Here is a 26,997-nt window from a genome sequence, read left to right on the forward strand (position 1 = left end):
CTACTTGTGCTTGTTTTTTGTATGACTGTGTAGAGAAGATGAATTATTGAAGCGCTTCCCTCATTCAGTGCAGGGATACGTTTTTTCTCCAGCGTGGATCCTTTCGTGTCTTTTCAGGTCTCCTGACTGATTGAATCTCTTGTCGCAGTGTGAACACTTATAAGGTTTTTCTCCAGTGTGGATCCTCTCGTGTATTTTCAGTTCTCCTGACTGATTGAATCTCTTGTCACAGTGTGAACACTTATAAGGTTTTTCTCCAGTGTGGATCATCTCATGTCGTTTTAAATGGCTCGCTGTAGTAAAAGTCTTCTCGCACGCAAAGCACATGTAGTCTCTCACACCAGTGTGTGTTTTCTGATGTTCTTTAAAACTTTGTAGATGTGAAAAACTCTTTCCACACAAACGACATGAATATGGTTTCTCTTTTGTATGAACTCTCAGGTGTTCCTTCAGGTGTGAAGCTCGCAAAAACACTTTGTCGCATTGATCACATGCATATAGTTTCTCTCTAGTGTGAACATTCATGTGTCTTTTAAAATGTGATGCTGTTGAGAAACTCTTCCCACACTGATCACAAGCAAATGGTTTTTCTCCAGTATGAACTCTCATGTGTGCTGTAAGTTCTCCTTTTATTCTGAAACTCTTCCCGCACTGATCACATGTGTACGGTTTCTCTCCAGTGTGGATCCTCTTGTGCTTTTTCAGGTCTCCTGAATGGATGAATCTCTTGTCGCAGTGTGAACACTCATAAGGTTTTTCTCCAGTGTGGATCCTCTCATGCAGTTTTAAACAGTTCGCTGTAGTAAAAGTCTTTTCACACTCAAAGCACATGAAATTTCTCACACCAGCGTGTCTTTTCTGATGTTCTTTCAAATGATCTAGACGTGAGAAACTACTTCCACACAAATCACATGAATGTGGTTTCTCTTTTGTATGAACTCTCATGTGCTGCTTCAGGTGTGGAGCTCTCAAAAACACTTTGTCGCATTGATCACATGAATACAGTTTCTCTCTAGTGTGAACATTCATGTGTGCTTTACAATGTGATGCTTGTGAGAAGCTCTTCCCACACTGATCACAAGCAAAGGGTTTTTCTCCAGTATGAACTCTCATGTGCTGTGTAAGTTCTCCTTTTATTCTGAAACTCTTCCCGCACTGATCACATGTGAACGGTTTCTCTCCAGTGTGAATTCTCTCATGTTTTTTCAGGTCTCCTGACCAATTGAATCTCTTGTCACAGTGTGAACACTTGTGAGGTTTCTCTCCAGTGTGAACTTTCATGTGACAAATAAGACTTGATTTGCTTGAGAAACTCTTTCCACACTGAGTGCAGGTCAAATATTTCTTTGAATCTTTCTGTTTGATTTGAGAGCAACTCAAAGGTTTTCCTCCAGGTTTGATATTACCTCTCTCCTCAACTTCACTCTTTTCTCCATTCTCATCCATTTCTTGAATCGACTCTAAATAAATGTAAAAATCATTGAAAATTTATTTTCAGTCAATCGTAAAAAGCAGAGACATATGGACATTAAAATTAACCCTGATAAAACGGTGTAAGGCAAACTTGTTTCTACAGAGAGAAGTAATAAATATGTTTGATCCCCTACAAAATAATAGAACACACATTTAGTGGAGTGTTGTGGAGGTATTAAAGATAAATAATCATAAAAATGACTAAACCACAGTTGCTAAATCGTCAAATTGTGCTTTTCTCATATGCAACAGAAATGGCAGCTGGCAGCTCTTATTAGTTGGACATAAAGTTGTGGCCGAAATAATAGTCACTTTAGCTATATTATTGCAGAGCTCTAAAGATTTTCCCTCTTACAGCAAATCTAAATCAGCTTGAAGCTTTATAACCATCAGCACTATTAATAAAGAAAGAAAAATAAACACCAACCTGTTTGTTCTTCAGTATATTCAGTGTGTTTGATTCTGCAGGGTTCTGGATCTCCCATCTTCTCTCTGTCCTCTTTAATAAACTCAGTCTTTTCCAGATTTTAGCTCTTCCTGATGTAATGATGCTCATCTGATCTTGTAAACTGTTGGAATATCCCAGCATTTATTGCTGAATTAATGTGGGCGGAGCTTCGTTGATGATGCCCTTCTTGGGGGAGGAGCTTTATTGAAGGTGAATCGCAGAATGGGAGGAGCTAATATCACTTACTGCAGATCATTTTCACAACACAATTTCAAATATTCATTCTTATTGTTTTATATGAATAATGGTAAGAAAAACAACAGATAGACACAGAAAAAAAATAAAAACTGAAATGCATCTATAAATTTATAACCAACAAATACCCTCAGTATGTTGACACCAGATCTTCTGTAAATTGCCACTTAAAGATCAATTCATTGAAGTCATCAGCATAATAAATGAGGTGAAAACAGGAACTATTGACATGAAATAAAGAGTCTGTAATATTGATGAGCCTCAGACTATCAACACTCATTCAACAAGACATTCAGGATCATCGGCAGATCATCTCACTTTAATCTGGATGTTTGCTGTTAGAAACTGATTATTTGAGTCAGCATATATGATAAAAGCTGTGTTATCCATGGCCCATTGTGAGCAATAACACTTAGGACAAAGACTCAATATGATGCATTCATCAGTGTTTGTAAGTATTGTTAACAATGTAAAGCAACCAAAACAATTTTGATCTGCCAAATAATATTAATGATAAGATTAAAATGTTATAAAATCGGTTTGCAGTCATTCCTCCCACAAATCACGAGACATTCACTAACAATTATCACTCCAAACATAGAAACAGTTCTTCACATGAATGTAAAAAACACACACACAAAAAAAAACTCAGTTTCTTTAACTCAGCAAATACAAAAACAGTACTGTACACGATTAAAACGAGGCAGAAACGACCTCGTATATTGTTGCATAAACTGTGAAAAGTGTATTTTAGAGTTGAATAATATCTAATGTAAATACAATCAGCAGGAAATAAAAGTTGTTGATAAAATAAAAAAAGCTAATGTATTAAGAAAGAGGTAATATTTAACAATAGTTACACAAAGCATGGATGGGATTGCTATCGCTATGGTTTCAATTGTTTCACTGTAAATGATTGTGGTTTTTACGGTATTATTCCTGTATTCTCAGCAGTTTCTTATTATATACATTGTATACATAATGTTACTTTAGATTGTCAATGCATTCTGGGAAAATATAAATTTAAGATTTGTAGTTGTTAGTATATAGTTTTTTAAGCACAGGAAAAACATGATGAATTCGTTCAGACCTGAGCGATTTTGTGTACTTGTGTGTGTTTGTTTGTGTGATAGTTGTGTGTGATTATGAGAAATAACAGTATTGTCTGGTATTGTCTTTCTTTAGCCTTTTATCATATATCCTAACTTAAATAATGTGTTTTTCAAAAGCAAACATTCAGAATGAAGTGAGATGATCTGCTGATGGTCCTGAATGTCTTGAATGAGTGTTGATAGTTTGAGGCTCATGAATATTGACAGAGCTGCTGAAAAGACTCTTTACTTTGTGACAATAGTTCCTGTTTTCAGCTCATTTATTATGCTGATGTCTTCAGGTCTCCTGTAAATTGCCACTTAAAGCTTATTTCATTGTGTTGACAGACTAAAGGTGTTTTTTTGGTTACAAATCTGTACATTCATTTGTTCTTGATACCAATTAATGCTGGAATATTCCCATCAGTTCACAAGAGAAGCATCAAATGATCAGGAAGAGCTGAAATCTGCCAAGACTGAGTTTATTAAAGAGGACAGAGAGAAGATGAGAGATCCAGAGCCCTGCAGTATCAAACAAAATGAAGATACTGAAGAACAAACAGGTCAGGGTTTATTCTTCATTGTTCAATAATGAGGCTGACGGTTATGAAACTTGAGGCAGTTTTAGACCTGGATTTGTTGTAATAGGAAAAATCTGTAGCTGTTGAAAAATCTGGCTGAAGCCGCAAAAAATAAGGGACACTTCACCACATTCATATACATTTGAAAGAAATCAATGGAAGGAAAAGTCTATTATGACTCACAATAATTAAAGAGGTTTTGTTTTGTTTTTTTTTGTTTTTTTTTTTTTGTAAAATGGATTAAATAATTTAGTAAAAAAAAAAATAAAAAAAAAAAGATGATTGTGTCATTGGTCAAAATGTTAAAAAAATGTTTGTCCAATTTAAATATAATTACTAGAACATCTAAATAGGCATCTAAACAATTGGAAAGTCTACTTTTTTACACCAGGGCTCACTATTATGTTCTTTCACTTCGTATTTCTTTCTTTGAATTATTTTAATGCACTGAAAATTGGGAAAAATCTTGCTCAAAGACTGTTTTTTTTTTTTTTTCAAAGAACACTAAATAATATGAAATAACAGCTACACAACAAATAACAGCAAAGTCGGATGCAATGATACAGTTAGCCCACATTTCAGTGCATGCTTTGGTTTTTGGTTCGGTTCTGGTGTTTTTTGATGTATGTTTTTTTAACATTTTTAAGCATTTTTACAACAAATTAAGAACAACAACAAATCCTGTACACTAAAATGAAACATGGCTTATTACATGCATGCTTCAAATTTCTTTTGATAAAAGTGCTGTTTTTCCTATTTTTATTATTTTTCTTTTTTTATTTTTGTCACATACACTCTTAAAAATAAAGGTGCTTCACAATGCCATAGAATAACCTTTTTTTTGTCTAAATGGGTCCATAAAGAACCTTTAATATCTGAAAAAAAAAAAAAAAAAACACAAAAGGTTCTTTGTGGCGAAAAAGGGTTCTTCAGATTACAAAAAGGTAAGAAAGAGATGTTTTTTTTTTTTTTTTTTTTTTTTTAAGAACATTTGACTGGATGGTTCTTTGTGGAACCAAAATGGCTCTTCTATGGTATCGCTTCATCTGTAATATTCCAGCTGAAAAGACACGGTGGTGTGTAAGTGCAGGAATTAACTAAAAGAGCACCAGAACATTAACACTGAAAAAAAAAAAAAAAAAAAAAAAAAACGAAAAAAAAAAAAAAAAACTTTCAAAGCATAGTTCAGGGAGCTGAAGAAGAGGCCATAACACATGTAAGAGAAACATGAATCTGATGTTAACTCGTTCTTCTTGTTTTTCATTAATGAACATATAGTTTTTCTTCCACTTCTACACTCTCATGCTAATGGAAGTTTTGAAACTGGCCACTTTGGTTCTCTGCTTCTCTTAAAAGCAGTGGCGGAGCTAGAATTTTTTACATGGGGTGGCCAGGGGGTGGCCACTGCTATTTCAGGGGGTCCTCACACACGAACTCTACTCATAAAGTTGAAATAATAAATTAAGGAATTCTAAAGTTTTATTTGCAAAAATAATGCTGAGTTCATTTACAAAAACATTAGCATAAAGAAAAAACAACTAAACAAAAAATACTGCACTTAGAGCTTAGGCCTACATCAAACCCGGATTTGAAAACAAAAACACAATTTTAGTCATCACTTACAAACTTATCCTAGTTATGTTTAAAACCACATAATTCTGCTGTTCTGATGAGAACTGGCAAAACGTTTCACAAATTCATCCATGTTGAGGGAGCGTGCCCTCCTTGACTCAACACTGAGAATCCCTAGGTGACTTTAAGTTGGGTTTTAATAAGTTTTAACGCAGAGTAGCTTCTCTCGCAAGTTGCATTGCTCACTGGTGTAACAAGAGACATTTTACAAAGTCCAAATAACATTGTTAATTAAATATAATAACTTATATACAGGGCACAAAATTCACTTTTTCACTTTTTACCAAAAAATAAATAAATAAATAAATAAATAAATAAATAAATAAATAAATAAATAAATAAATAAATAAATAAATAAATAAATAAAATAGGAGCACCCAATTTCTTTTTTAGTAATGCACCGATATTGATTCTTCATGGTCTATTCTGATTGCCGATGTTTTACAAGCAAATGGGCTGATTCTGAAAGCCTTTTTTACATATTTATTTTATGCCTTAAGCAAGGGACAAGAAGCCATTTATAGGTACAGCCATTTAAATTTGAGACAATCACTGCATTTTTTAAGAATCTACATAAATAACAAAATATAGGCCTATTATAAATGACAAAAATAAACGACACAGTTCTTTCTTAGTCCTGTAGAATAAATGCAGCATAATCAAAGTAGGCTACTCTTTCAATATTCAATGTGCAAATAGAGACCGAATCTTTCAAGATTGCTTTTGAATGCGGTGCGCGTTTTGGTTTCGTTTTAATGATCGCGCGAAACTCTCAGCAGCGCTGAGCGTGCATTTTACAATACAAGAGATTACTTTAACAAAACCATTTGAAAGTGGGAGGACACAAACGGGATTTTGAAAAACGTGTCCCCAGAGAAAATTACGTCTCCCGCTGAGTTATCATATGATGTGGATGTATGGCGCGTTGTACAGAAGCCTATATTTTGACTGATACTTAAAATGTAAAAATAGATTAAGTTCAAATGGTTATGTAATGTTGGAGCGAACAGCAACCTGTCACTGCATCAGCTCACAGCACTCTGCTGTAGTTAGGCTTCCGAAAGTTTTGTAAAGAAATGAAACCAAGTTGCACCACAACAATTTCTCACTCTTGCATAAAATATAATTAGATTTTGGGAGCATATGCGACAAAACGGTCGCAATTTCGAGCCCTGTACACATGGTATGGCTGCATGGTATGTACATATAATACCATAGCACAGATGAAGTATAGCGTTAACTGTCTAAAGTGTGAATTGATCTCTCTAATCTCATTAAGTTAACTGATGTCGTCGTTGCCTAGTTAATTTACACAACGGATAATAAACGTTACCCAGCAAACAAACCTTATGATAAACTATAAAACGTACGGTATTTAAAAAATTATGTTTTATTATTCGTCTTACATTGATGCTCATGTCTTTGGCTCGTCTTCATTTGGAAATGGCTTAAGCAGCGTTACCGGCAAAATTCTAAAACTTCTTTAGACAAATGAGATGTCAATCAGCATCAGGTACTGCCAGCAGCAAATAAAATTTTGGGGTGGCACCCGGGGTGGCCAATCGGATGTCAGGGGTGTCCAGTGCCACCCCGGACACCCCTCTGGCTCCGCCACTGTTCTTGTTATGTTTTAACTGACAAAAAATAACTGTGTTACTGCGCAGTGAAGTTACTGTTGCCATGGTGAACACACACAGCTGATTTCGCGGCATCCTCACGGGACGGTTTTAACTTTTGCAGTTTCACCCTTCTAAGTTCACACAAATTTAGTTAAGATGGCACAAAGCCGGGGAAAGAAGATGGTCGAACTGGCGTTGCAAAGAAAATAACTGGAGAATGGTAACAGTGACAGATTAAACATTTAGAGGCTATCACAATATAAACACCTTCCTCTCAGAGGTCCATGCAGATAGCATTATGCTATCGGACAGGCGATGTTTTAAATAGCTTTGCTTACCTGCCCCTGATCCTCCCTGCTCCTAGCTGTAACTTTATCCTCTGTAACTTCACATCATTGCCGATGCCATGTCAAAAATTATAATCCAAAATTATAATCCCTAGGGTAATCATTCACAGCGTTATTGGAGTTTACATCGTCAGACCTGAAGATGCAGAAGCCTGTGACCCACCATCAGATGTTGGACAGGTTGTTGAGGGAGTGAAGGTCACCAAGGCTTGTGCTCTTTTTTTAGGAGTCATTTACAGCTTGAATCTGTTATCCAGCAGACCTGAAGTGCACTTAAGTTTTTACAGAACGTGTTGCTGGAACTTGATGCTCAGAAATACAGGTTCTCAAGAGCAAATTGGTTGGTTGAATCGTTACATCATAATTTCTCTTTCATTTGTACAGAATGAAGATGCTTTTTTGTGTGTGTGTGAAGAGCAATTTGTTTCTGGTTTTAAAATTAGGGTCCAGTTTTAATATAACCTTTGTTGATGGGACCAAAATTTGAAATGGAGTTCTGCCGTTTTTTTGAGGCATGCCGCCTTGCTTGAGCAGATGTTGTATTGTGTGTATAAACTGTGAAGTTTTAAACTGTCTGAAATATCAAAAATGATCACTGTAGCATTTTGTGACAGCCTTTCAGTCTTGCATTTTTTTATTTTTTTATTTTTTTTACTCTTATTTAAGCTGTTAAGATGAAATACCATCATTCATATCATCATTTTAGGACACGCTGCTTAATTTCAAAAGACATTTCAGTCATTTTTATTTTTTTAAGTAAGATTATTGCAAATTCTTAATACCAGTTGCACTTTAAAAGAACTTGTGAAGAATGTTTACTGTTAAATTATTGATGTTGTAGTGTATTTGTTTCGAAGGACCTGTGAAATTGCAATTGTTTTACAATGTTGCCAAACTTTGCAAATAAAATACATTTTCTGAAAATATGCTTGATTATTTAAGTTTTGCACTTGTAGAGCAAATACATAAAGTTAATAAAATCAATAAAAAAACATGTTCACCTTACATATTACAAGTTCATAATTGAAACATAACATTACTACATAAAATGTACATAAAACTAAAATGTGATAGTGACATATCTGAAAGGGTTACATTAGAAATATTTTGTCAACTTTACCAGAATTTCTTTTGTTCATTCAACTATATTGTTACTTGTAGAAACTACTTAGCATGCTTGCGTGGAACCACTTGACACTCTTTTTTTATGTAAGTCCAACAAATATTTTTTTTTGAGTGAACGAATAACGGAAATCATAAACAATTGTCTTGATATTTTCTTTATTATCCCAGTCCCCAAAGCAGAACTCATTATGTCAGAGCTTATCTATACAACAGTCTTTTGTAATTTAGCCCCAGGGTTTAATACCTGATTCAGGTATTCATTCCAAAAGAAGCTCAGAAGAATCAGTTACAAATCTACATGACAGTATAAGAGAATAACTTTTTTTCCCCCTTTATGAAAGAAAAAGAAAACTGCAAAAGCAAGTGGCACATATGCATTATAAGCCAACTGAACATAATGTGAAAGAAAGTATAATCAATCACATTTATATCATAAAGCAAAATTATATACAAGAATAAAACATTTAAACATTGCTCCAACTTTGAGTTGATCTGAATCTCACTCTGCTTGTTTTGAAGAAGAAGATGAACTTTATTCAGTTTAAAAACTTTGGATGATGTTTCTTTGTCATGTCGTTTGTAATGACTGATCAGGACAAATTTATCCAGATGTTTTATTGCTTGATGCATTATTGTGTCTCATTTGGTGAAGACGCAGCATCCGATCAGTGCAGGATCTGAAGATGATCTACTTATTGTGCTTGTATGACTGTGTAGAGTAGATGAATGCTTGAAACACTTCCCACATTCAGTGCAGTGATACGGTTTCTCTCCACTGTGGGTCCTCTCATGTCTTTTCAGATTTCCTGAAAAATTGAATCTCTTGTCACAGTGTGAACACTTGTAAGGTTTTTCTCCAGTATGGATCCTCTCATGCAGTTTCAAACTGCTCACTGTAGTAAAAGTTTTTTCACACTCAAAGCACATGTAGTCTCTCACACCAGCATGTCTTTTCTGATGTTCTTTCAAACTTTGTAGACGTGAGAAACTCTTTCCACACAAATGACACGAATGTGGTTTCTCTTTTGTATGAACTCTCAGGTGCTGCTTCAGGTTTGAAGCTTTGAAAAACACTTTGTCGCATTGATCACATGCATACAGTTTCTCTCTAGTGTGAACATTCATGTGTGCTTTAAGACTTGATAATTGTGTAAAACTCTTTCCACATTGATTACAAGCAAATGGTTTATCTCCAGTATGAACTATCATGTGTGTTGTAAGGTATCCTTTTTGTCTGAAACTTTTCCCGCACTGATCACATGTGTACGGTTTGTCTCCAGTGTGAATTCTCTCATGTTTTTTCAGATTTGATGACTGACTGAATCTCTTGTCACAGTGTGAACATTTGTGAGGTTTCTCTCCAGTGTGGATCTTTATGTGATGCTCAAGACTTGATTTGTGTGTGAAATTCTTTCCACACTGAGTGCAGGTTAAAGACTCCCTGGCTCTTCTTTTCTTTAAATCTTTCTGTTTGGTTTGAGAGCAACTCAACGGTTTTTCTCCAGGTTTGACATGGCTTTTCTCCTCAACTTCACTTGATTCTTCATTCCCATCGATTTCTTCAATCGACTCTAAATAAAAGTAAAAATGATTCATTTTCATTAAATCGTAAAAACAGAGACATATGGACATATGTAAAGTAGAAAATGATTATAGAAAATGTAAGTCATTTTGATGCATTTTTATAAATTATACATCCCTGAAGAAATTTACATGAATGAGGTTCATTTATTTTCAAATTATTATTTTTAAAAGCACTGTAGGCAAAAATTCAGGTTTCTACAGAGAGAAGTAGTAAATATGTATAATGCACTACAAAATAATCGAACAGAAATTTAGCGAAGTGTTGTAGAGGTATTAAAGAAAAATTGCCAAATTTTACGTTTCTCATATGCAACAGAAATGGCAGCTCTTATTAGTTGGAGTTTAGTTGTGGCAGAAATGATAGTCACAGTGTCATGTTATTGTCACAGCCTTTATTATTTGATGCTTTAGCTATATTATTGCAGAGCTCTAAAGATTTTCCCTCTTACATCAAATCTAAATCAGCTTGAAGCTTTATAACCATCAGCACTAATAATAAAGAAAGAAAAATAACCACCAACCTCTTTTTCCTTCATTATCTTCAGTGTGTTTGATTCTGCAGGGTTCTGGATCTTTCATCTTCTCTCTGTTCTCTTTAATAAACTCAGCCTTTGCAGATTCCAGCTCTTCCTTATATTATGATGCTCGTCTTCACTTGTAAACTGATGGAAATATTCCAGCATTTATTGCTGAATGAATGAGGGCGGAGCTTCGTTGATGATGCGCTTCTTGTGGGAGGAGTTTCATTGAAGGTGAATTGCAGAATGGGAGGAGCTAATATCACTTACTGCAGATCGTTTTCACAACACAGTTTAAATAATGTATTCTTTTTTATATATAAATAATGATGAGAAAAACAACAGATAGATACAGAAAAACAAGATAAAGACAAAAATACATCTATAGATTTATAACCAACAAATCAGTATGTTGACACCAGATCTTCTGTAAATTGCCGCTTAAAGCTCATTTTATTGAAGACATCAGCATAATAAATGAGGTGAAAACAGGAACTATTGACATGAAATAAAGAGTCTTTTCAGCAGCTCTTAATATTGATGAGTCTCAGATCACCAGTCATTCAACAAGACATTCAGGATCATTAGCAGATCATCTAATTTAATTCTGAATGTTTGCTGTTAGAAACTGATTATTTGAGTCAGCATATATGATAAAAGCTGTTTTATCCACTTCACATTGGGAGAAATAACAGTGTCTTTGTCTAACACTCAGGATAAAGACATTACTGTCATTTCTCACAATGTGACACGAATAAAACATCAATAGTACTAAACGCAGTAAATAACTATCCTACAACACCATTGCCTACATGTCCATATGCATCTTAATATAGTTTGATTTTGTTAATAACTACAATAATTGCAATAGAGTAAGTACATTTTACCGTTTTTTTATAGTCTTCTAAGGTGAGTTGAGCAGTTTGTTTGTTTGCTTGTTTTCTATGGAACACTTTAAGATAATCGTGAATCTTCTTTTAATTGTTAAACTAAATTTAATTGTTGTTTTCATTAGAACATATGCTGCTCCATGCAAACGCAAAGCATTATTCCATGTAGTTTTGCAACTGGCCGCTATGCTTCTCTTGTTTGTTTTTAATATTGAAAGTTCTATTTTTGGCAAATGTAAAACCTCTTCACACCAAAAGCCTCATGCTTAGAGAAAATTAAATTGGTGTCTGTACAGTAGACTGAAAAAGAAAAAAAATGTCAACTCTTCAGCAATAAAAAAAGGAAAACAATTAATTTTTGTTTATTAGTATGGATGAATTGGATCATCGAAGGTTAGCAGCAAAGACATGGGTTAATAAAATTAGATTAAATACATAAAGGATATTTGTAATATATAACATATTTAATTACTGCAGGTTTGCGTCATAGTCTGAGTTTAATTTTATTCATTTTGAGGACTTCTGTATGTTTTTTGTGAGTGAGGTGAATTAATGCATGTTCACACATAATATTATTACTCGTGTTACCCCCAAAACTGTTCTTATCAAACAACAGGCTTTAAGCAGGCATTCAAATGTTTAGTTCTCTTCTCTATATGATGTTTGATTAAACAAGGTTCAGGAGGAGCACGATCAGATAATCAACCCATTCGGCACAGGTGCAACCTGTTTAACCAATCATTCAATCAGCGCATCCTCTGTATATATTACCAGCTGTCTTACCTCCATCCAGCGATAGTTTCTTGGCCTTCGGTTTGGCGTTGGTCAAAATATTACAGTCAAAGACTAAACCTGTACCGGGGTTTTTGGATCATCCGTTGCAATCTGTCGGCCTTAGATTGACTTCGCCTCGCTCGACACCACTAGTACCGCACGAGACCCGGCTTTCGGGCATCGAGTCGCAGCGACAAGCCTCAGACCAGCCTGGGTCGCGCCCTACTTCTCACCGCAGCAAACCCGACTCGCTTCCCGCTTTGGTTCAACTATTCACCGCTGCCTTTTCCGGCCGCAGCGCTTCATGTAGTCAGACCACCAGGTCTCGTAGCAGTCGCTAGCGAGAGACGGGCCGTGTTGTTAATTATTTTTAGGTAAGTTTAGTGGACGGTATACGGCGTATACCCACTATTTAAAACCCCTTTTGATGTGCATTATTCAGTAACGTTAGTGTTCTGCATTAGCCAAAATCATGACAGTCTACCACATCCAGTCATATGTGAATAAATGTAAATATTCGCTAAAGACAGTGATAATGCAGCCAGGATCGTGGCGCTGGCTTGCTATGAAATGTATTTGATGATTGCGCCTACACCTTACAAAGAAAACTAGTACGATTTTTACGATCAAAAGTTTCTTAAACCAGCGAACCCCTGTAAACATTTTAGTCCAAGGATCCAGTAATGGGTTCAAATAGAAAGTTAAAAACGAAATTCATAAATGAAGCATATGGCCACTTCTCCAGGCATTACTACACCACTTGGTAAGTCGCTAAAGGCAGTCAGTTATTGCTAAAAGCCGATAAACAATGCAATGCATAATTTTTTCATGTCATTTCGTAACCAGAACACAAATGAAATAACTAAACTTTTCTGTGCATGATGTTTCAGTATTGTAGCTGGGTTTTTAAATTACACATTGTACTCCGAGATAAATAAGATAAAGATTATAGAAAATACGGTAACACTTTAGAATACTGTATCTTACTTACTGCAGAACTAATAAGGAATTATTGAAGAACTAACAGCTAACTATTCATTAACACTTGACTCATTACTGTTAACTACTAAGGAAGATGTGCTAACTAAACAGTATGTAATACAATTTTGAGAATGTGTTAAGTAACAGGTAGCTAATCAATAACTAATGTATTCTGTCATACCTCCTGAAGAACTACTATTAATTATCTAGTAGTTATGGTTCAAAAAACATAACTATGTAATAACTACTACAGAACAGTTATATGCAAATAGTCACCATAGTAATTGGGCTGTGGCCCACAAATCAAGTACTTGAGTAAAATTACAGATACCACAATAAAATATTACTCCAGTTATTAGTTATTAATATTAGTCCAATTATAAATAGGCCTATTCATTTTCAAAACTACTTGAGTAAAAGGACAACTACAGTAGTAACTTTGTTACGGTCTACTACTATTATTAGCCTATAATGAAAATGAAATATACTCTTGTGAAATTATCTGATAATTGTTTATTAATTACTAAAGGGTTCACTATAATTTTACTTTAGAACAGGCCTATTGTTGCAGGTTTGAAATAAGTCATGCAGAATTATTTGATAATTATTTATTAATTACTAATGAGTTCCCATTGTTTTCACTTTAGAATACTGTTTCAGGTTCTAAGTAATTCCTGCGTAATTATCTGATAATTCTTCATTAATTACTTAAGGGTTGACTATATTTGCGCTTAAGAACAGGTGTACTGTTGCAGGTTTGAAATGAGTCTTGCAGAACTATTTGATAATTATTTATTAATTACTAATGAGTTCCCTTTGTTTTCACTTTAGAATACTGTTTCAGGTTCTAAGTAATTCCTGCGTAATTATCTGATAATTTTTCATGAATTGCTTAAGGGTTGACTATATTTGCGCTTAAGAACAGGTCTGTTGTTGCAGGTTTGAAATGAGTCTTGCAGAACTATTTGATAATTATTCATTAATTACTAATGAGTTCCCTTTGTTTTCACTTTAGAATACTGTTTCAGGTTCTAAGTAATTCCTGCATAACTATCTGATAATTTTTCATTAATTACTTAAGGGTTCACTATATTTGCGCTTAAGAACAGGTCTACTGTTGCAAGTTTGAAATGAGTCTTGCAGAACTATTTGATAATTATTTATTAATTACTAATGAGTTTCCTTTGTTTTCACTTTAGAATACTGTTTCAGGTTCTAAATAATTCTTGCAGAATTATCTAATAATTCTTTATTAATTACTAATGGGTTCCCAATATTTTCCTTTTAGAATAGGCCTATTGTTTCAGGTTTGAAATACGTCCTGCAGAATTATTTGATCATTCTTTTGACAATTCTAATTCTATTTACTAATGGGTAACCTGTATTTTTACTTTCGCTCAGTCCTGGCCTTACATACAGGAACTGAATTAGTATGATATATGCTGAGGACACACAGTACTTTATACAAAATATAAAAACTACAGTAAGTTATCGCATGGCACTGGAGTGGTAGTTGGGTTCCTATCAGAAGCTAAGTGAATTTCTTACAAAACATTCACAAGACAATTCAATACACAGGCAAATCCTGTGAAGTTTATTCCGTTTATTAATATTGCATTTGCATACTACTACTACTGCTAATAACATTTATATATGAAAGGGTCACAACTCAGTTTAGTTGTGTATGACTGTTCATTAGTAGTTACTTCATAGTTATTTTTCTTGAACCTTAACTACTAGATAATTAATAGTAGTTCTTCAGGAGTTATGACAGAATACATTAGTTATTGATTAGCTACCTGTTACTTAACACATTCTCAAAATTGTATTACATACTGATTAGTTAACACATCTTCCTTAGTAGTTAACAGTAATGAGTCAAGTGTTAATGAATAGTTAGCTGTTAGTTCTTCAATAATTCCTTATTAGTTCTGCAGTAAGTAAGATACAGTATTCTAAAGTGTTACCGAAAAGACGTTAAACTGCGTTCTTAAATTAACAATTTTGAAGTGGCAAACTAACAACTAAGGCGCATCATAAGGCATCCATTAATATTTTTGTTGAGTTCAACTATAGCAACCTACCGGTATTTAGACTTTTCACACACACACAATCTCAAGGTAAAGTTTGTTCCGCTACAGGTCTGCTCCTGTCGTATGCCCTCGTTTAAAATAATGCTTCTTACCTTTCCTTTTTTTCAAGGTGTTGTTATCAACAAAGACACATTTTACTTGTTTGTAATATATATGTTCATTCAGGCTGCTGACCGCTGACAAAATAATATGCTCAATAGCGCCAGCTGGTTTCTGTTTTCAAACTCTGGTCAATTTGGGCGTGTTTTCTCAATTTACTCCGTTAAATTATTACAGCATTTATATCCAAATGCACATTTTTCCAAAGAATAAATTAAACTTCTCCTGTCGATGCATAAATTTAAGAAATAAGCTTAACAAATTGTATTATGATTTTGTCATGTTTATTCCTGGACGCATTATTCAACGTACATTCACACTGTCACGTTAATAATGCGAAGGAGAGCTCGTACTATACACAATATTTTAATAATAATAATAATAATAATAATAATAAAAACAAATAGACAGAACGGTAAATAAATAATGTACTTGATTATAAGCACCCATGTTCAGAATTAATAGACACAGTATCTATGATGACCCAAAGCCGACAAAGTTTTAGAAGAAATGTTTGCTCTTTGTAGAAGTAAAACATCGGTATGTATCATAGCACCACAAACCACTCCCCTTTCCCATGACCCAAAGCTAAAACAGCGAAAACAAGCATAAGGCTGCCTCCGCAAGCTGTGCAGGCTGCACAGACTCTCCAGCATTTTCTTCCGCACATCTCAAGCTTCAGTGACCTACAGCTACAGCAGCCGAAACAAAAGCGAAGTTGCTTCTGCTTGCAACAAGCCTTAACATCTCAGTGTTTTCCTCCCGTTACTTCTAATCCCTTTTCCTTTTCAGTGGCCTACAGCTCCCATAGCAGACGCTAGTGCGAGGCCGCCTTCACTTGATGTGCAGGCTACACAGGCTCTTCAAGATGTCTCAAACCGTACTCGCTTCCCAATGAAGGAGGCATGAGGCTGTCTGTGTTTGCAACTTAGGCCCACACATCTCAGACTTTTCCTCCTGTTACTAATTACCTCTTTCTTTTCAGTGGCATCCAGCTCCCATAGCAGACACTAGCCCTATTTAAGTATGAGGCTACCTCCCTGACAATTGCGGCCCATGCTCCTCTCCCTCACAGCTTTCTACTTCATTCAAAATAATGTTGTCTTTCTCCAGGTCAAGTTCTGGCTCTTAAGCATCAGGATGAAGCAGGCCATCAGCAAGCCTAGGCTGCGCCCCAGACTCGGCCACTCCTCACACTGCACGCTTTCATGGCTTTTTCTCCTATATTTCCCATGCCTTTCCTTCTATCTCCTGCAGCAGACGCTAGAGTGAGGCTGCCTCCGCTGGCCGCTCAAGACCTCTTACTCTTACCCTCCTGCTACTCCTTTTCCCTATCAGTAACCAGGGGCTAATCCATGCGTGAGGCTGCCTCCGCAAACTGTTATGGCACCGCCCTATCTTCATTCTGCTCTTTCTTTTCAATCTAAACCTTGGTACACTTTATTCACAGCAGTCCCACTACTTACTCCACTGAATGCTGTCGCCCTGGAACCACCCCCTGGGCCTAATATCATCAAGTTCCAGATTCTTGCAAAATTTCAGAGCACTGGATCTGGAGGCGGGCCAATCGCCAACCCCAGTACATCACTATACGCAACTCATATTCCCATAACTCATCCCTTGAAACCGCTCCTTGACACGTCACTCGACTTTATCCTCCAAGCAATTTCTTTGGCTTGGAGATTTTCAGAAACCACAATAACGTCTAAATTCAACGGCATCAGATTTACCCATTCTGGATAACGAAATTATCGCTTATTTGATTAAACAAAGACAAACCAAGAAGAAAAGGCTACTACATTGACATTTAACCTCCTTTCTCTAATTTAACCTTATCACACCCCTTTTATTACTTTCAATTTGGGGACGCGCAAGCTAAATCTGCACCGTATCCTCAATTTGTCGTCAACTCCAACCACCCCGTTGTATGTTAAATTTAATCATTGTCACCACCAGCCGTCAAATTCAATTTCTTATTTAGCATCGGACGGGGCTTCCTACTCGACGGCGGATGTGCTCTCCCTGCCGGTGCAGCAGAGTCACGGCTCCCTTCGGTTGCAGTGGGAGCCCTCCATCCGACGTGCCTCGCAAGGGGGACTTGCTCTTCCGGTGCAGCAGAGCCGCAGCTCCCTTTCGGAAGAGGGTCCCTCCATCAATCGCCTTATCTTTATCGCCTATTCAGCATCGGACTGGGCTCCCCCTTCCGTCGCAGCGTGAGCCCTCCATCCGACGCTCCCGTCAAGGGGGACTCTCCCTTCCGGTGCAGCAGAGCCACAGCTCCCTTCGGAAGCAGTGAGAGTCCCTTCATCAATCGCCGATTTTATTGCCTATCCAGCGTCGGACGGGGCTCTTCCTTCCGGTGCAGCAGGGCCGCGGCTCCCTTCGGTCGCAGTGTGAGCCCTCCGTCTGTCATACGTTACGCTGTGTACTCGGCGGCGGATGGGCTCTCCCTTCTGGAGCAGCAGAGTCGCGGCCCCCTTCGGTTGCAGTAGGAGCCCTCCATCCGACGCGCCAACCCCCGCCTCGCAAGGGGGACTCTTCCTTCCGGCGCAGCAGAGCCGCACCTCCCTTTTGAAGCAGCAAGGGTCCCTCCATCAATCGCTTTATTTTTACACATTCAGCATCGGAATGGGCTCCCCCTCCCGGTGCAGCAGGGCCGCGGCTCCCTTCGGTCGCAGTGTGGGGCCTTCCGTCTGTCACACGAGTTACGCTGCGTACTCGGCAGCGGACAGACTCTCCCTTCCGGTGCAGCAGAGCCACGGCTCCCTTCGGAAGCAGTAAGGGTCCCTCCACCAATCGCCTTTATTTATATATAAAAAAAATAAAAAATAAAAAATATATATAAAAAAAAAAAAATCAATAAATAAATAAAATAAAAAATAAAACCCGCCTCGCAAGGGGGACTCTCCCTTCCGGTGCAGCAGAGCTGCAGCTCCCTTCGGAAGCAGCGAGGGTCCCTCCATCAATCGCCTCATCTTATTGCCTATTCAGCATCGGACTGGGCTCCCTCTTCCGGTGCAGCAGGGCCGTGGCTCCCTTCGGTCGCGGCGTGAGCCCTCCGTCTGTCAGCCGAGTTACGCTGCGTACTCTACAGCGGACGGGCTCTCCCCGCCGGTGCAGCAGATTCACGGCTCCCTTCGGTCGCAGTGAGAGCCTTCCATCCGAGGCACCTCGCAAGGGAGACCCTCCCTTCCGGTGCAGCAGAGCCGAAGCTCCCTTCGGAAGCAGTGAGGGTCCCTCCACCAATCGCCTCATATTTTGCCCATTTCAGGGTCGGACTAGGCCCCCCTTCCGGTGCAGCAGAGTCGTGGCTCCCTTCGGTCGCAGTGTGAGCCCCCTATCCGTCGCTCGAGTTACGCTGCGTACTCGACGACGGGTGGGCTTTCCCTCCCGGTGCAGCAGAGTCGCGGCTCCCTTCGGTCGCAGCTAGGGGGCCACATCCGACCATCGAATCGTTTTATAAAAATAAAAATAAATTTAAAAAAAAAATAAAAAAATGGCACTCTCCTCCTTTTTCCTTACATAAATTTAGTTCTACGCATATTTTGGGGGGGCTACCTAAATTTCTTGCTTCGTGGCAGCTGTCCTATGCTTAAAAGCTTCTTTGGGGAGTTCTCTGGGTCCGGCCTGTATTCCGGCCTGGAACCCTTCCCCCGGACAGCATGCCAAAATATGCTTAATACTCGCTCAAGCAGATTAGATGTAAGGGCGAACTCGTGAAATGATGTTTGATTAAAAAAGGTTCAGGAGGAGCACGATCAGATAATCAACCCATTCGGCACAGGTGCAACCTGTTTAACCAATCATTCAATCAGCGCATCCTCTATATATTACCAGCCGTCTTACCTCCATCCAGTGATAGTTTCCTGGCATCCCTCCTCCACCCCTACTCCCCACTTCTAATCTGTTTCTGTCCTACACTAGCAGGGGGAGTTCTCTGGGTCCGGCCTGTATTCCGGCCCGGAACCCTTCCCCCGGACAGCATGCCAAAATATGCTTAATACTCGCTCAAGCAGATTACACTCATTTACAGAACATCCCAATTAAACAGGACTTTCATGTTATGCACTCTGTAGCTCATCTGCGAATAACAAAAAATGCATCATAGACAAAGGTCCTAATATTATTCCATATAAACAGTGACTCTTGCAAGAGAGTCCCTTATTATTTGCAGCTTCAGCAAGATTATTCAACAGCTCTAAATATTTTTCAGATGAATAAATAAATCCAGATCTAAAACTGCCTCAAGCTTTAAAACCGCCATCTTAATGAAAAATTAAGAATATACACCAACCTGTTTGTACTTTATGTTTCTTTCTGCAGGGTTTTGGATCTCTCATCCTTTTTCTGTCCTCTTTAATAAACTCGATCTTTGCATATTTCGCTTTTCGTGATTTTTTTATGCCCATCGTCACATTTGCGGCATTTATTGCTGAATTGCTGAAGATGTGTTTCTTGTGGGTGGAGCTTCACTGGACATGAATGTCTGCGTGAAAGAAGCAGATTAGCCAAAATCAACAATGAATCAGTTACTGAGTTTATTTAATTAAGCATTTATGTAGATGAAGGGGATGTCCTTCTTTGAAGAAAGAGCCTTCACACAAACATATGATTTAAATGGCATTACTAAATAATAGTTTTGTTTTTTATGTTACTTTAGATTTTCAATACATTCTGGGAAAATATCAGACTACTGTCAATCTAAACACAGTATAGGCCTACAAAAAGAAAGCGAAAAATAACCACGACTCTTCGTGCAAGGGTTCTTTGAAAGGCTCGTCATGAAAGCGAATGTCCTTAGAGCATGTTAAATTGGTAGGTACACATTAAAACTAGGGGTGGGCATAGATTAATTTTTTTAATCTAGATTAATCTAGATTAATTCCAAGATTTAATCTAGATTAATCTAGATTAAAATGGCTAATTTGAATTCTGCTGAAGGCATTCAGAATATGTGTGCTACCCAAATAATGACTTAAAGTCTTTGAGAATGGATCATAAAGCTCATAAAGCTGTTCTATGATAATTTGTTGATGAAAATAAATTATGTTCAATTAGATGTACTTGTGTTTACTAACTAACAATGAAATTATTTTTTCTACCTATTAGATTGTGTTTTTTTTAACGTCAACACCTACCCAACCCATTACATGTTACACCATACTTTTATTTTGACAGTTTGCCGTGAAGTTTGTGTCATACAGTATGATATGATGCTCGTTTTCATAAAAATGAAACGGTAAAAGTGACACTCACAGCAGTTTGGGAGATTGAGTTTATCTGTTCATGTGAGATGAAAATGCCAAAAAATTACCGGGAGCGTCACGTGTGTTTCAGTATGCGTGAAGTAAAAGCTCGTCTCCGCAATGCATACATACAGCTAGGCAAACGGAACATACCGGATTCATATTAAAACGGTCTTTTTGCATTTCAGTTTTCACATACACTAGTCCATATCGCGATTTGAATTAAGTGACAGACCAACATTTGATTTATGAATCCAAAAAACGACGAATTTACGTGGCATTTCGCTATAGTAGATTCGGTTTTTATGAATGGAGGACGACGCGATCCCGTCTGTGTTTTGGCGGAGGAGACTTAAACGCGCGACCATATTCTGTAGTCTTCGGTATACATCCGCGTTAAACTATAAAGGTGAAAGTCATCATAGCTTGCGTAGTTTAGACCCAGCTCCCAACCCAAATTTGAGAATAGATTAACGGCGATATTTTTTTTATCGCGCTATAAGAGTTTCACGTTAACGCAGCACGTTAACGCCGATAACGGCCCACCACTAATTAAAACACATACAATTTTCATCATTGTCTTGTATGAATTTATTTAATGTTACTTGCATGCTCCGTTCATTCCCAAGCCTTCAGTTTGTCCAATCCTGGTCTTATTTCGTGGTGACATTGGCCTCCATGATTTAATAGTTATAATGATTTCAGGACATATCAGAATAGCCAAATATAACATTTTATTTGTCAGGTAAAATATATCATGCCAATTACACAATTAAACAATCCAATTAAGTTTCAATTTAGATAAATACATAACCTAAATGACTCAAAGATGTATCTAAGAATAGGAAATGCATGCTTGACAACAGAGAGACACACTGCAGCATTAGAGCCTCATGCAGTGTGGGGGTTTTGACTACAAAGATCCCAAAGTTGTGTTTCATCATTTGCCTTATATACCAGACCAACACAACCAAATCTTCAAATCAGTAAAAATACAAAGACCTGTTGGTCTTTCAGGAGTTGTCGCAACCCAGGGTCGCACCTGGTTGTCCCATCTGCCCCTAAGGGGAAAACACACCCAATAACAGCAAACCCAATTCTATGGAAGTTTTCAATCATTCTTACAGTATATGTGACTGCTATGAAACTGAGACCATTTTACCAATCGCACAGAAACCATTCAAATGTTATCAAACATGTAGGGGAAAGACAATATATTCACAAAGATATACTATGTGGAACTTATAGTGACTTTCACCAAGAGCTTTTAGGGAGAGAGGTGTGGGAGTGAGGGGCGAAGAGAGGGGGGTTGTTTGTTGTTTTGTTGTATTGTTTTGTTGCATGCCATCTGTTCGTACTGTATTTTAAATCCATGAGGAGATAAAAACACTCCTGAGTTATCATTGTGCCGTCTTAAAGTTATTTTGCTGGTTCTTTTCTGGATTCCCTGTCTATTATAAATAAATCCGTTCGTGGGATCTACTTCTGACTCTTCGAGTTATCACTCTGGCTCCTCAGCAATCAGTAAGCATAACAAGTATTCACTTTATAAACTGATGGACTAATGCTTATTAAAGCTACTAAAGCCAGTTTCTTTTTTCCTTTTGTTGTATGATTATCATTAATGATTCAGACAGCTGCAGGTTTATTAGGCTGCTGTCACTTTAATAACTAATGCATGGATCCAATATACTGACACCTCAGATTTTGTCCGCTTTACCACAAACAGAAGCTAAACAATTGCAATAAAAGCAATACTGTGCATAAATTGCAGAGTACTCGTGCAAGAGAGATCTCGCTTCTGTATTGCAAATAATGAAAATCAAATAAAGTTGTACAATTAGTGTGACTGTCATGCCCTTGGACTGTTTGCCTTGTTTTTTCACAGTGTTTCCCCCGTTGGACTGTCTGTATTGGTTTTTCCTATGCCCATATTTGGTCTACCTGCTTGTTAGTGTTATTTCCTTTACCTTTCTGTGTAATTAGCACAAATTAAAAGTTTGGTTCTGTTTATGTCTATTTGTGCTGCTACAAATGTTACACCTATGTCTCCTCTGTTGTGCGTGTTCTAAGGCCATTTCTGTGTATTGTTACCCAGCCTGAGGAATTATTAAAGGGATAGTTCACCCAAAAATGAAAATTTGATGTTTATCTGCTTACCCCCAGGGCATCCAAGATGTAGCTGACTTTGTTTCCTCAGAAAAACACAAACGAAGATTTTTAATGAAAACCGGTGCAGTCTGCCAGCCTTATCATAGACGTGGATGGGCACCAAACATTTAAAAGTAAACTAAAAACATGCACAGACAAATCCAAATTACACCCTGCGGCTCGTGATGATACATTGATGTCTTAAGACACAAAACGATCGTTTTTTGTGAGAAACTGAACAGTATTTATATCATATTTTACCTTTGATACACAGCCACGTCCATCTGTCCTGAGCACGAGTTTGGCATCAGTCACGTCACATGAGCACGCGCTCTAGCGTAGAATACGCAAACGCCGGAAGCGATCTGTTGCATGAATACGACACTCATTGTTTACACAGTGCACAGAGATTGTGGGTATTGCGGCTATACAAAATGGTAATTACTTGAGCGTATCCTGATTGTTTAAACCGATTTAAAGCTAAAAGATTACGTTTGCTTGCGCCAACTCATCCGGGACTTTTCACTGATTTCCCCTTCTGGCGTTTGCCTATTCTACGCCAGAAGCGCGTGCACATGTGACGTGACTGATGCCAAACTCGTGCTCAGGACAGATGGACATGGCTGTGTATCAAAGGTAAAAAATGATATAAATACTGTTCAGTTTCTCACAAAAACCAATTGTTTTGTGTCTTAGGACATCAATGTATCACGAGCCGCAGGGTGTAATTTATTTTTGTTTACTTTTAAAGGTTTGGTGCCCATCCACGTCTATGATAAGGCTGGCAGACTGCACCGGTTTTCATTAAAAATCTTTTTCTGAGGAAAAAAAAGTCACCTACATCTTGGATGCATTGGGGGTAAGCAGATAAACATCAAATTTTCATTTTTGGGTGAACTATCCCTTTAAAGACTTTGTATGTACTTCTACGTAATGTTGCGACAGAGATAATGTGATAATGTTTCTGTAGCAACACTAAATTGTAAGTGTATTTTCTTAATTTTCCCAGTGCCCAAAGCAGAACTGATCATGCCAGAGCTTATCAATACAACAGTATTTTGGGTTTAATACCTGATTCAGGTATTGATTCCTACATAAAAAAAGAAGCACAGAAGAATCAGTTACAAAGCTACATGACAGTATAAGAGAATAACTATTTATTTTAAAAACAACAATGAAGAACATGCTAAAATCATAAAAAAATGCATCTTAAAAACGTTACAGCCTCTTCGTCAGCTTCATAAACAAGACAAAAAAAAATATTTTCCCTTCATGAAAGAGTATGCAAACTGCAAGTGACATAAATGCATTATAAGCCAATTGAACATAATATGGAACTTAAAAGAAAGCACAATCATATGTATATGAAGAAGCAAAATTATATACAAAAATAAAACTTTTAAACATTGTTCTTTGGGGAGGAACTCCAACTTTGAGTTGACCTGAATCTCACAGTTGAATCTGCTTGTTCTGAAGCAGTAGATGAACTTTATTTACTGTAGAAACTTTAGATAATGTTTCTTTGTCATGTCATTTGTAATGACTGATTAGGACAAATTTATCCAGATATTTTATTGCTTGATGCATTATTGTGTTTCAGCCGGTCAGGACGCAGCATCCAATCTGAAAGTGCTGGATCTGAAGATGATCTACTTGTGCTTTTTTTGTATTACTGTGAAGAGCAGATGAATGTTCGAAGCACTTCCCACATTCAGTGCAGTGAAACGGTTTCTCCAGAGTGGATCCTCTCATGTGTTTTCAGATGTGTTGACCGACTAAATCTCTTGTCACAGTGTGAACACTTATACAGTTTCTCTCCAGTGTGGAACCTCTCATGTCTTTTCAGGTCTCCTGACTGATTGAATCTCTTGTCACAGTGTGAACACTTGAAAGGTTTTTCTCCAGTGTGGATCCTCTCATGCAGTTTTAAACAGCTCGCTGTAGTAAAAGTCTTCTCACACTCAAAGCACATGTACTCTCTCACACCAGCGTGTCTTTTCTGATGATCTTTCAAATGATGTAGATGTGAAAAACTCTTTCCACACAAATGACATGGATATGGTTTCTCCTTAGTATGAGCTCTCATGTGCCTCTTCAGGTTTTGAGCTCTCAAAAACACGTTGTCACATTGATCACATGAATAGAGTTTCTCTCTAGTGTGAACATTCATGTGTGCTTTAAAATGTGATGCTTGTGAGAAACTCTTCCCACACTGATTACAAGCAAATGGTTTATCTCCAGTATGAACTCTCATGTGCTGTGTAAGTTGTCCTTTTTTTCTGAAACTCTTCCCGCACTGATCACATGTGTACGGTTTCTCTCCAGTGTGGATCCTCTCATGTGTTTTCAGGTCTCCTGACCAATTGAATCTCTTGTCACAGTGTGAACACATATAAGGTTTTTCTCCAGTGTGGATCCTCTCATGTTTTTTCAGGTCTCCTGACCAATTGAATCTCTTGTCACAGTGTGAACACTTGTGAGGTTTCTCTCCAGTGTGAACTTTCATGTGACAAATAAGACTTGATTTGCTTGAGAAACTCTTTCCACACTGAGTGCAGGACAAAGATTTATTTGAATCTTTCTGTTTGGTTTGAGAGCAACTCAAAGGTTTTCCTCCAGGTTTGACATTACCTCTCTCCTCAACTTCACTCAATTCTTCATTCTCATCGATTTCTTCAATCGACTCTAAATAAAAGTAAAAATCATTGAAATTGTATTGTCAGTAAATCGTAAAAAGCAGAGAAGTATGGACACAAAAATGAACCCTGATAAAACAGTATGAAGTAGAAAATGATTAAAAAGATTTTTTGTCATTTTGAGGCATTTTTATAAATTATAAATCCCTGAGGAAATTTACATGATTGAGGTTCATTGATCTACAAATTATTAATTTTTAAAACACTTTAGGCAAACTTGTTTCTACAGAGAGAAGTACTAAATATGTTTGATCCATTGAATTGTGTGTTTCTCATATGCAACAGAAATGGCAGTTCCTATTAGTCGGACATAAAGTTGTGGCAGAAATAATAGTCACTTTAGCTATATTATTGCAGAGCTCTAAAGATTTTCCCCCATTACAGCAAATCTAAATCTGCTTGAATCTTTATAACTATCAGCACTATTAAATAAACACCAACCTGTTTGTTCTTCAGTATCTTCAGCGTGTTTGATTCTGCAGGATTCTGGATCTCCCATCATCTCTCTGTCCTCTTTAAAAAACTCAGTGTTTGCAGATTCCAGCTCTTCTTTATATTATGATGCTCGTCTTCACTTGTAAACTGATGGGAATATTCCAGCATTTATAGCTGAATTAATGTGGGCGGAGCTTCGTTGATGATGCGCCTCTTGTGGGAGGAGCTTCATTGAAGGTGAATTGCAGCATGGGAGGAGCTAATATCACTTACTGAAGATCGTTTTAATATATATAAATATATACGTAAATAATGTATTCTTTTTATATATAAATAATGGTGAGAAAAACAAGATAAAGACAAAAATGCATCTATAGATTTATAACCAACAAATACCCTCAGTATGTTGACACCAGATCTTCTGTAAATTGCCGCTTAAAGCTCATTTTATTCAAGACATCAGCATAATAAATGAGGTGAAAACAGGAACTATTGACATGAAATAAAGAGTCTTTTCAGCAGCTCTTAATATTGGTGAGCCTCAGATCACCAGTCGTCAACAAGACATTCAGGATCATTAGCAGATCATCTCATTTAGGCAAGGCAAGGCAAGTTTATTTATATAGCACATTTCATACACAATGGTAATTCAAAGTGCTGTACATAAAAAAGGAATTAAAATCACAATAGCATCAAATTTTAAAATAATAATCACAACAATAAAAACAAAATTAAGAACATTTAAGATGATTTAAAAAAAAAAAATTTATTCTGAATGCGTTCTGTTAGAAACTGATTATTTGAGTCAGCATATATGATAAAAGCTGTTTTATGCACTTCACATTGGGAGAAATAACAGTGTCTTTGTCTAACACTTAGGATAAAGACATTACTGTCATTTCTCACAATGTGACACGAATAAAACATCGACAATACAAAAACCCAGTAAATAACTATCC

General features: G+C 37.1%; 1 pseudogene; it reads right to left on the minus strand.

Annotated features, from left to right (window-relative positions):
• On the minus strand, nt 1–26,102 carry LOC141341269 (uncharacterized; annotated as a pseudogene).
• Nucleotides 26,103–26,997: the final 895 nt, after the last annotated feature.

Source organism: Garra rufa, chromosome 1 (assembly GCF_049309525.1).
Source record: "Garra rufa chromosome 1, GarRuf1.0, whole genome shotgun sequence".
Taxonomy (NCBI): domain Eukaryota; kingdom Metazoa; phylum Chordata; class Actinopteri; order Cypriniformes; family Cyprinidae; genus Garra; species Garra rufa.